Below are 10,310 nucleotides of genomic sequence, written 5' to 3'. Positions count from 1 at the left end.
CTCGACCTCCTAGGCTTAAGCAATCCTCCCACCTCAGCCTCCCGATATCTGGGACCACAGATGCATGCCACCATACCTGGCTAATTGTTTAATTTTGTAGAGACAAGATCTCACCATATTGCCCAGAATGGTCTTGAACTCCTGGCCTCAAGGGATCCTCCCACCATGGCCTCTCAAAGTGCTGGGGTTACAGACGTGAGCCACCATGCCCTGCTCATGTTTATTATAGTAGTCTACTACAGCCCTCAGTTACCTCTAACAAGTATGGGATGCCATGGCTTTCTTCTGGCTCCTGTAGCAAGAATTTTTTTTTTTTTTTTTAACCACTGAAGACATTTCTTTAGGTTAAGCAATAAAGATGAAGTCACCATCTCTGAAAGCTTCAGTCTTACTCATATATATTTCCAGAGAGGGGAAGGGAGTGGGATGTTGTATCTCTAGTCTCCTTTATCTCTCTCTTTTTTTTTTTAGATGAAGTTTCGCTCTTGTCGCCCAGGCTAGAGTGCAAATGGTGTGATCTCGGCTTACTGCAACCTCCGCCTCCTGGGTTCAAGTGATTCTCCTGCCCCAGCCTCCTGAGTAGCTGGGATTACAGGCGCCCACCACCACACCCAGCTAATTTTTATGTTTTTAGTAGAGACAGGTTTCCCCATGTTGGCCAGGCTGGCCTTGAACTTCTGACCTCAGGTGATCCACCTGCCTTGGCCTCCCAAAGTGTTGGGATTACAGGGGTGAGCCACCGCGCCTGGCCTTAGTTTCCTTTATCTCTTAACCATTTAAAGCTGACCTGTTTATCTGATTAACTGGTTGCCACATTAGGAGTAAGAAAAATTTGAATTAATGGCATCTATATTTCAGGCTGGAATAGTGAGACAAGAATAACAACAATACAATCTGAATGACCGGGGGCCATTTTTAGGGTGTGAGCTGAGGAGGGCAGGGTCTGGGTGTTGGGTTGCACGAAGGAGAGCGCCTGGTGGCTGTGCACCAAAGAAGCTGGAGTGGCACAGGAGCTTTATGTAGTGAAATGTATTCTCCAAGGCTACTCCTTCTCTGACACCTTTTAGGCTAAGAACGTCTGGGTTGGAGGCAATGTACGTTATTAGGATGGTGCAAGTCACTGTGGTCTAAGATATTAAATATTTTTTTCCTCTAAGGATTCGTTATGTTTTTTGAGCTAATCACAACATTACATTTTTAGTACTGTGACCTTTAAATGCATATCTTATGATGAATTATAAATTTGCATTAAAACTTTTATACTAGTGGGTATGGACAAAGGTAAGACTTTCATTAGCTTAGTGTATCTTTTTTTTTTTTTTTAGACAGAGTCTCACTCTGTCCCCCAGGCTGTAGTGCAGTGGCACAATCTCCGGCTCACTCACTGCAAGCTCCACCTCCTGGGTTCATGCCATTCTCCTGCCTCAGCCTCCGGAGTAGCTGGGAGTACAGGCGCCAGCCACCAAGCCCAGCTAATTTTTTTGTATTTTTAGTAGAGACGGCGTTTCACTGTGTTGGCCAGGATGGTCTCGATCTGCTGACCTTGTGATCCACCCTCCTCGGCCTCCCAAAGTGCTGGGATTACAGGCGTGAGCCACCGCGCCCGGCTACTTAGTGTATCTTTTTATATATATATATTTCTTTTTCTTCTTTTTAGTAGCTAAGCCTTCACAAGCTTAGTGTAACTCTGTGAGAGTCCTATATCTTTTGAATAGTTTGGATATTTAATGATATGTCTCCTTATCCACTTTAACATGTTTTTAAAAACCCCGATAACATTTCTTTATTTCTTTTTATAAAAATTTATTTATTTATTTATTTTTGAGGCAGGGTGCTTGCTCTGTTGCCCAGGCTAGGAAGGCATTGGCATGATCTCTGCTCACTACAACCTCTGCCTCCTGGGCTTAGGGTGTTTCTGCCGGGGTGCCACCACGCTCGGCTAAGTTTTGTTTTTAAGGTTTTTTTTTTTTTTTTTTAATAGAGACAAGGTCTCGCTATATTATCCAGGCTGGTCTTGAACTCCCGGGCACAAGCAGTCCTCCCACCTCAGCCTGCCAAACTGCTGGGATTACAGGCAATGAGCCACTGCACCTGGCTATTTATTTATTTATTTATTTGAGACTGAGTCTTGCTCTGTTGTCCAGGCTAGAGTGCAGTGGCACAATCTCGTCTCGCTGCAACCTCTGTCTCCCAGGTTTAAACGATTCTCTTGCCTCAGCCTCCTGAGTAGCTGGGACTACAGGCACACGCTACCATGCCTGGCTACTTTTTGGATTTTTAGTAGAGATGGAGTTTCACCATGTTGGCCAGGCTGGTCTCGAACTCCTGACCTCAAGTGATCCGCCTGCCTCGGCCCCCCAAAGTGCTGAGATTACAGGCGTGAGCCACTGCGCCCAGCCTATTTCTTTATTTGTAAAATTTTACACTTCTTTATATAAATATTTTTGTAATCCTTCATGGGATTGAAGATAGTTCCTTTGATAATGTAAGCGAAGCTGTCAATTAGTGGAAAGTACACCAGACCTAGATTCAGAGGTCTCAGATTGTTGTCACAGGTCCTGTTGAAATGATTTTGTTGTGTTTTTAATAAATTGGATACCTAGTTAATAATTTACAATGAGAAATGCCCCTTCACAAGGATTAGAATGTTCATGCCCATTGATCAAGAATCTAATTCCAGTGTCAGGATATTGAGGAGTAGGTATAATATATCTGATGCAATTTCTCATGATCTTAATTCTTCTTTTGTGATGTGAGAGGCTTGGATAAGATAACCTTTAAATTTCCTTTAATTCAAAAAATTTCTTTTCCATGGCCTGCGTCACGGAAAGGGGAAGCAGCATGCAAAACCTAGAAAATAGGTGGGTTCCGTGCCAGGCACCGTGGCAAGCATTTAGTGTGCATTATTTCATTTAATCCTCACAACTGATGAGGTAGGTATTATTATCATCCCCTTTTTAATATTAGGTTGGTGCAAAAGTAATTGTGGTTTTGCCATTAAAAGTAACTAAGCGTTAGGTAACTTGCTCAGTTATCCCACAACTAGCGAGCGGCAGAGTTGGGATCTTGAATACAGGTCTGTCAGGGTCTGGAGTTTGGGGGCTGAGGTCTATGCTGGCTCTTTAACTGTCATACAGTAGCAGTTTTGAGGAATGTTTATTTAAGAGCAATAAACAGGATGGAGATTGTTTGCTTTTAAAAAAGTTATGTATTGGTAATAGTTCTCTAGGTATTTTACATCCTTACATTATATAAATATATAAAATTTGACAGTATAAAAAGCAAAGAAATCTCTGAATGCAAGTGGCAAAATAAAGTCAGATTAAATCATCTGCCTCTAAATCTAATGAAATAAACAGAAGTACTGAAAAAACAAAGGAGAACAACTTTACACCATAAACTCCAAAAAGTGAGAGCCAAGGAAAGTGACGTTGTTGGGGTAGCTTTTTTTCCCACCCACCCCTCAGGAATAATGCTGAGAACTCTGATAATTTTTATGAATGTCTTCCAATTTGGAAAGAAACAGTTGGAAGGAGTGAGTAGGTGGCCCTGGGAAAAGTAAAGGAAAAGCCTGAAGTGTGGCAGACCCTGCTTACCCCTCCGGGCCTGACAGAGGCAGGAAGGGCCTCCCTGGCTTCCCATCTTTCCAGGTCTCTGTGATGAGTTAGAAGAGCAAGACAGACATACCCACAGCTAGCTGGGTGTCGGAGGGGGGGCGGCGGGCGGGCACTGGTACAGGATGTTTAACTGGACTCCAGAAGAGAAATCAGAGCTCCTCCTGACCTACTGTGGGTCTCCCTTCACATGACCCTCACCATGTCCTCAGGCTAAAGATAAGTGGATTGAAAGCAACCCCAACAACTTAAATAGCTCCAGATGAGGCAGACAGACCGGTCCTGAATATTAATGTAGAAACATTATATCAGACCCAATGAGAAGTCAGTACAGAGCTAAGTAATTTTTTTTTTTTTTTTTTTTTTGAGACAGAGTCTCATTCTGTCACCCAGGCTGGAGTACAGTGGCGCCATCTCAGCTCACTGCAACCTCCGCCTCCTGGGTGTAAGCAGTTCTCCTGCCTCAGCCTCCCGAGTAGATGGGATTACAGGCATGTGTCATCATGCTCAGCTAATTTTTGTAGTTTTAGTAGAGATGGGGTTTCACCATGTTGGCCAAGCTGGTCTTGAACTCCGGACATCAGGTGATCCGCCTGCCTCGGCCTCCCACAGTGCTGGGATTACAGGTGTGAGCCACTGAGTCCGGCCAGAGCTATGTAATTTAAAAGAAGAATGGAAAAAGTAAAGGCAAGGCAAGTGAGCAAACACATTAAAGCAGGAAGAAAAAGAAGGAGAAGGAAAAGAAGAATGAGAAAAATAAAAAGAGGAAGAAAAGAAGACAGAAAGAAGACAAAACCTGGTGTAAAAAGACAAGTGTTTAAAGGTGAAAAATAGTTTTCAAAATAATGAAAATATACCTCTTCCAAACAAACAGAAAAGACCCCCTGGAAGTGCTTTAAGATATAGGATAACTTTGTGGTACTATTATTCTAGAAAACTAAGGCCCCGAAATGAGGTAATAAAATAACAGAATGAAAAGAAAGGAGAAATTTTCAGAGCTAAGGAAACTAATTGAGACCCCAAAGACAGCCACCATAGATCTAATAAATAATTTAGGAAGAGCAGGGAACAGGATAGACATGACTGAAAATAGAATTAGTGGCTGACAATAATCAGCAAATGCAGGGCCAGGCGCGGTGGCTCATGCCTGTAATCCCAGCACTTTGGGAGACCAAGGTGGGAGGATCATTCAAGTGATCCGCCCAGGAGTTTGAGACCAGCCTGGTCAACATAGTGAGACCCTGCCTCTACAAAACATTAGCTTGGGGGTGTGGCACATGCCTGTAGTCCTAGCTACTCTGGAGGCTGAGGCAGGAGGATTGCTTCAGCTCAGGGTTTCGAGGTTGCAGTGAATTATGATCACACCACTGCACTCCAGCCTGAGTGACAGAGTGAGACCACCCTGTCTCTGGAAAAAAAAAAAAAAGATAAGAAAAACAACAGCAATAATAATCAGTAAATGCAGAGAAAAGGGACAAAGAGATTAAAATAAATGGAAGGCAATCAACATGGAGGTCATAGACTGTAAAATAATAACAGACATATATGTTATATATATTCTCATAAGGTATATATTATATATAAAATATTCTTATATGTTGTGCATGTTAATATACATATTCCTATAAGGAAGGAAATTGGGCCGGGCTTGTGGTACAGAAGGGAATGGAGCAATATCCACTAACTTCTGAGGACAAGAAAGTGTAGCCCGCTTCTTCTCCGAGAAAACACAGAAGTTGCAAATGGTAGATGGCTCTGGGACAGCGGAGAGAGGAAGGGGCCCTGGGATGGGGAACCGCGGAGTCTTCTGCGGAGGCTGCGGCAGTGGCATCCCCGGCGAGGGTTGCTGCCATGATTGGGGGCGGAAGCGGCTGAAGCCGCAGAGCTTGTAGAGGCAAGGCCAAGGACAAAGAATGGATGCCCATCACCAAGCTGGGCCAGCCTGGTCAAGGACATGAAGATCAAGTCCCTGGAGGAGATGTATCTCTTCTCCCTGCCCATCGAGGAGTCTGAGATCATTGACTTTTTCCTGTGGGCCTCTCTCAAGCATGAGGTTTTGAAGATTATGCTGGTGAAGAAGCAGACCCATGCTGGCCAATGCACCAGGTTCAAGGCGTTGGTGGCCATAGGGGACTACAGTGGCCACGTCGGTCTGGGTGTTAAGTGCTCCGAGGAGGTAGCCACTGCCATCTGAGGGGCCATGATCCTGGCCAACCTCTCCATTGTCCCCGTGCGCAGAGGCTACTGGGGAAACAAGTTCGGCAAGCCCCACACCGTCCCTTGCAAGGTGACAGGCTGCTGCGGCTCTATGCTGGTGCACCTCATCCCTGCACCTGGGGCATTGGCATCGCCTCGACCCCAGTAGCTAAGAAGCTGCTGATGATGGCCGGTATCCACGACTGCCACACCTCAGCTGGGGGCTGCAATGCCACCCTGGGCAACTTCGCCAAGGCCACCTTTGATGCCATCTTCAAGACCTACAGCTACCTGACCCCTGACCTCTGGAAGGAGACTGTATTCACCATGTCTCCCTATCAGGAATTCACTGACCACCTTGTCAAGACCCATGCCAGAGTCTACGTTCAGAGGACCCAGGCTCCAGCTGTGGCTACAACATAAGGTTTTTATACAAGTAAAATAAAGTGAATTAAGCCTGTTAAAAAAAGTGTAGTCCAACGAAACTGTTCAGTTATAAAGTCAACCAGCAAGCTTTCTCAAATATGAAAAGACAGAGGGAAAGTAGTACTTAGAATCTAGTGTGTAAAAGATATAGAAGTAAGCCTTGGCCGGGCGCGGTGGCTTACGCCTGTAATCCCAGCACTTTGGGAGGCCGAGGCAGGTGGATCACGAGGTCAGGAGATCGAGACCATCCTGGCTAACACGGTGAAACCCCGTCTCTATTAAAAATACAAAAAATTAGCCGGGCGAGGTGGCGGGCGCCTGTAGTCCCAGCTATTCGGGAGGCTGAGGCAGGAGAATGGCGTGAACCCCGGGGGGTGGAGCCTGCAGTGAGCCAAGATCGCGCCACTGCACTCCAGCCTGGGTGACAGAGCGAGACTCCTTCTCAAAAAAAAAAAAAAAAAAAAAAAAAAGAAGTAAGCCTTTCATGAACAAAACCTTTGGACATTGAAATCCAGCCAAAGAAATGAATCAAAATCAAGGATGTAGGAGTGGTAAAAGAACTGGAAATGAGGACTAGACGCTTTTTAAAATAGAACAAAAACTAAGTAACTAGGGGTATCATAATTACAGAACATGATGTGATGGCTTATAACCTGGCAAAGTAAAATACATTATAATTAATGAGAAGAGAAATGGAGAAAAATGTGTAGGTAGGAGAAATTGTTAAGAGTGTAATCACTTCATCTTTCATAGCAGGGAGTCAACCCGTGCTGTCTAAAATTCAACCACGCAGTTAAGAAAAAAACAAAAACATTTCCAGATCTTTGATTATTTTAATAATCTCTTTGCTTAACCTGAGAGCCAGAGAGGAAAGCCAGCATCTGTGTGCCAGATTTGCATACAGCTGTGTTTTGGTTTTGTATGACCAGATCAATGTTTTCAAATATTTTAAAATCTGAATGTCTTTAGGTGGGAGTGCACTCGCCTGTTAACTTCATTTTATACATTTGTATTTCATACATTTAAGGGCCTGCCTGGCCTTGTCTTTAGAGGACTCTTTGGCAACTAGTATCTTCTGTGATGAAGAATCGTTTATCTGAAATTCAGTAATTCCTGGAGTAAGATGAAATAATTGACCAATAGATACATTCCTCTTATTTTTTGTGTGAAATATCTTTCTCTCTGGCTTAACAAATGGAAAGTTTCCTGTGCATTATAACGACAGTAATCTGTCTCCTAGCAAAGCCAGACACTGCTGCCTCCAGCCTTTTCTTAAATTGGCTGCGCCCTGGCCTTTGACTCCAGTGCATGCATGAGTGATGCACAGAGAGTGATTTTCCTGAGAGATCCCTTTCATTGGGTAGGCGCCTCCAGGGAGGCTTCTCCTTACACGTCTTACTCTATTTAAAGCCTTGGGGACTTAGCTGTTGTCACCTTCTAGCTATTTCTTTGGCTCAAATTTAACTTTCAGTTCTTCAAACAGACTGAGGATTGGGACTGAAAGGGAGCCAGAAGAAACAACTGATTGGCTGTGCAGGTCTTGTTGGGGTATTCTGACCCTGGCTGGAGAGGCTGAGCTGGTCATTCTGAGAGCAACTGTGAGGGCAGCCTGAGTCTGCTCTGACGCTTTAGAAGGGACAGCGGATGGACATTGGAAGGACTGGTGTTCCAGCAGGAGACCAAAGATTGGGCATTGCAAAGAGAACTGCAGAACTCTTAAGATAGTATTTCCACATAAAGGTACTGTATTAGTTCTTTAGGGAGCTGCTGAAGACAAAATAGATACCGCCTTAAAAAAGCAAAACAAACCTTTTATTTAAATTAAATTTTGTAATAATCAAGAGAGAGATGCCTGTCACACTTAGATTTTGAACTTTTAAATGTTTCCATAATTAGAAGGCATTTCATGGGAAGGAATAAAGGCTGGATTGTGTGATGGTGGCTGTGAGAATGGGATGGGAAGGGTAGAGATGAGCTCTGTGAAAGAAAGAACCAAAGTTTGGTTGTTGATTGGATATGAGAACAGAGAAGGATTCAAGCTTGATCACCTGAATGACAGGTAATATTATTATTATTATTATTTTTGAGACAGAGTTTGGCTCTTGTTGCCCAGGCTGGAGTGCAATGGCGTGATCTTGGCTCACCGCAACTTCCATCTCCTGGGTTCAAGCAATTCTCCTGCCTCAGCCTTCGAAGTAGCTGGGATTACAGGCATGCACCACCACGCCTGGCTAATTTTGTATTTTTAGTAGAGACAGGATTTCACCATGTTGATCAGGCTGTTCTCAAACTCCTGACCTCAGGTAATCCACCCACCTCAGCCTCACAAAGTGCTGGGATTACAGGTATAAGCCACTGCACCTGGCCCCAGTAATATTATTAACTACGGGCAAGCCAAGGGGCTCACACCAAGGTGTTCTCATTGGCTTGCTTCTTGCTTTCGTAGGTAATATCATTACAGTCAGAAAATTTTCTCTAGTAAGGTGATTTTCTTCTGTCTTTGTAGTGCTTACAATGAGTGTTCTCCTAGGATAACCTTTCTAAACTCACCACATATTATCCAGGGCAGTTGGACTCCTTGCATATAACATTTTTGTTGTGGAAAAAAAGTTTAAAAATTTGTGTAAGGCCAATCACAATTAACCTATTGATTAACTTCAAAATTTATCATTGAGAAAGGTAAATTGTTTGCTACTAAAATATTTAAGGCATTCAGGCATATACAGACAAATATATATATATATATATATTTTATTTTTTTATTTTTTATTTTTTTAGAGACAGAGGCTGGCTCTGTTGCCCAGACTGGAGTGCAATGGCACAATCATAGCTCACTTGAACTTCTGGGCTCAAGTGATCCTTCTGCCTCAGCCCCCTGAGTAGCTGAGATTACAGGCGTGCCTTACCACATGCAGCTAATTTATTATTATTATTACTATTATTATTTTTGAGATGGATTCTTCCTCTGTCGCCCAGGCTGGAGTATAGTGGCATGATCTCAGCTCACTGCAACCTCTACCTCCTGGGTTCAAGTGATCCTCCCACCTCAGCCTCTCTAGTAGCTGGGATTACAAGTGTGCGCCACCACACCCAGCTAATTTTTGTATTTTTAGTAGAGACGAGGTTTCACCATGTTGGCCAGGCTGGGCTCGAACTCCTGACCTCAAGTGATCCACCCACCTCGGCTTCCCGAAGTGCTAGGATTACAGGCATGAGCCATGGCACTCGGCCAATAATATGTTTCTTAACCCATTGGTACTAAGAACTCTCAATGGAGATTGTTACCCCTATTCTGCATGCCATTCTATGACATCTTTTGAGTTTTTATCTGAGGGTGAAATTATGCGTGGAAATAGCTGCCTATATTTGCTTACATTTAATGAATGTCCAACTAATTAGAATTATAAATTGGAGAATTTTGTTTTTCTTATGCCTCTTAGTCAAAGTTGCAACTTGTTATTTTATTAATAAATGTTATACATTTTTGTAAAAATTAAGAAAAATTGCTTTCATTAAAAATTCCATGTTTCATTAATTTATAAATTTAACAGATTAAAGTTCCCAAAATAAAAGTAGTTTATTGAGTTTTCTTAAACATTTTAAACTACTTTTACGAGTTTCATAATATAGCATCAAATCTAAACTGCCATTAGTTGTAAGATGCACCATTATTTTATGTACTACCAGAAAGGGAAAATGCCACCAATGCAATCTTATATTGATTGTAAGACATATCCAGATCCATTTTGCACATTTGCTAAAATGAGGAAGAAATGTGCATCTAGAATTGATAAAATACTATATATCTGGTATCTCAAATAGTGCAAATGTTAGGTTTGAAACAAGCAAAATCTTTGTAAGCATTTAAACAGCTCTTGTGAATCTAAACGCATTTAAATTAATATACAGATTTCTAAATGTAGTATATATTAAATATTTAAGTACTGTCTATAAATGTAACCAAATTCTGTTACACATTCTGCAATAAGTTAAAAAAAGGGAAAATTTCAGTAATCATAGGATGATGTTAGTTTCTATAATGTGTCAGTTTCTCTTGAACAATTCCAAACACCT

At 42.6% G+C, this 10,310-nt stretch overlaps 1 long non-coding RNA gene and 1 pseudogene across 2 annotated transcripts in view; both read left to right on the top strand.

Annotated features, from left to right (window-relative positions):
- The first annotated feature begins 5,513 nt into the window (after nt 1-5,513).
- LOC129486637 (small ribosomal subunit protein uS5-like) lies at nt 5,514-6,258 on the top strand (annotated as a pseudogene).
- Nucleotides 6,259-7,746: 1,488 nt separating this feature from the next.
- Nucleotides 7,747-10,310, top strand: part of LOC134737124 (uncharacterized) — a 59,858-nt gene continuing 57,294 nt past the window's right edge. The window contains exon 1 of one of the 2 annotated variants that reach the window (XR_010121716.1): nt 7,747-7,976. This is a non-coding gene — a long non-coding RNA (uncharacterized lncRNA). The remainder of the gene's footprint in view (nt 7,977-10,310) is intronic. The other variant, XR_010121715.1, reaches the window with a different exon arrangement.

The sequence above is a fragment of the Symphalangus syndactylus genome, chromosome 7 (genome assembly GCF_028878055.3).
Source record: "Symphalangus syndactylus isolate Jambi chromosome 7, NHGRI_mSymSyn1-v2.1_pri, whole genome shotgun sequence".
Taxonomy (NCBI): Eukaryota; Metazoa; Chordata; class Mammalia; order Primates; family Hylobatidae; genus Symphalangus; species Symphalangus syndactylus.
This window is presented reverse-complemented; position numbering and strand designations above follow the sequence as displayed.